At 36.4% G+C, this 1,394-nt stretch overlaps 1 non-coding gene across 1 annotated transcript; it reads left to right on the forward strand.

The window, feature by feature from the left end:
• On the forward strand, positions 1-197 carry LOC119334777. The gene has a single exon (XR_005161540.1). It is a non-coding gene; the product is annotated as a U2 spliceosomal RNA (small nuclear RNA).
• Positions 198-1,394: the final 1,197 nt, after the last annotated feature.

The following is a 1,394-nucleotide window of genomic DNA, read 5'->3' on the forward strand; positions in this document are numbered from 1 at the left end:
ATACCTTTCTCGGCCTTTTGGCTAAGATCAAGTGTAGTATCTGTTTTTATCAGTTTAATATCTGATATGTGGGCCATGTGCCCACAACGATATTAAATTTATTTTTTATGGTGGAGGGACCACCACAGTGGCTTGCCATTGGGTCCTTCAGATGTCGCCCAGTGCGTTGCACTATTTCCTGGGCAGGCGCACCCCAACCAAAAGAATTTGAAATTTTAATTAGATGAAATGCTTGGAAATTTTAAAAATAGATAAGGAGTTGGAAACATACCAAAATTATATACGATGAATGTAACGTCTGAACGTTTGGATCCGAACGATCGATTGCGTACAGCCCGCAATCCTCGCGCTCACATGCACCAACCAAACCCCTGTCATGGGCGAGAAAAAAACTGCTAGTAGTTATTACTTTCCAGGATTGTCTATATGAGGCTTTATTGAAGTTTTTTTTTCAAACACAACTGAGGAAATAAAACAAGTGCTCAAACCACGTGAACTATCGTTGGTTGCTATACTACGTACAAAAACTAGATTTGTGTTATGTAGGTACAGACCTATGGTTTTCTATCTAACATGTATGTGGTTTTTTTAACAAAGTACCCACTTATTGTTGATTCTCATCCCTCGATACACTCCTCCCTACTCGGTCTTTTTTGGTTTTTCTTTTGCCCCACGCATTCCACATTGCATTACTAATTTGTCTTGGTTTTCTGTCGAGCAGGTTCCACATCACTTGATCGCTAGCTATTTGATCTAATGGAAGAATAAAAGAGTTGTTTGAAACACACTCCATAACATTGGTGTAAATAGCACGGTAATTTGACATACCTAATAACTTAACGTACAAACACCGTGGTATAATTTTAATTCGAAAAAAAATGGTTTGAACATACCACGTTAACTTTTGTGTACATAGCATAATAGTACACATACCACATACCCTATAACTTATGTATAAATAGTTACAGGACTAGATGTATTATAGTTATCAACATGGTTATTATTTTGTTATCGGACTAGATGTACCATAGTTATCAGCATGATTATTTTTGAAGTTATCGGGCTACTTGTGGTATAATACAACCCCGTTTGTTTTGGTGTAAATAGCATGATAATTTACACACTATAAACCTGATAACTCATGCACAAACATCGTGATAATTTTCACACGAGAGGAAAAAAATGTTGAAAACATCCTCCGATAACTTCTGTATAAATAGCATGATAATTTACACACTGTAGACCTGATAACTCACGCATAAATATCATGATAACTTTGACTCGAGAGAAATTTTTTATTGAAAACATTCGTCAGACCTGATACCAAGTTATACAATGAAGTTGATAACTCACTACAAACCCCACGGTAACTTTTGACCCCGGGATATAAGTTT

Source organism: Triticum dicoccoides, chromosome 7A (genome assembly GCF_002162155.2).
Source record: "Triticum dicoccoides isolate Atlit2015 ecotype Zavitan chromosome 7A, WEW_v2.0, whole genome shotgun sequence".
In the NCBI taxonomy this organism is placed as follows: Eukaryota; Viridiplantae; Streptophyta; class Magnoliopsida; order Poales; family Poaceae; genus Triticum; species Triticum dicoccoides.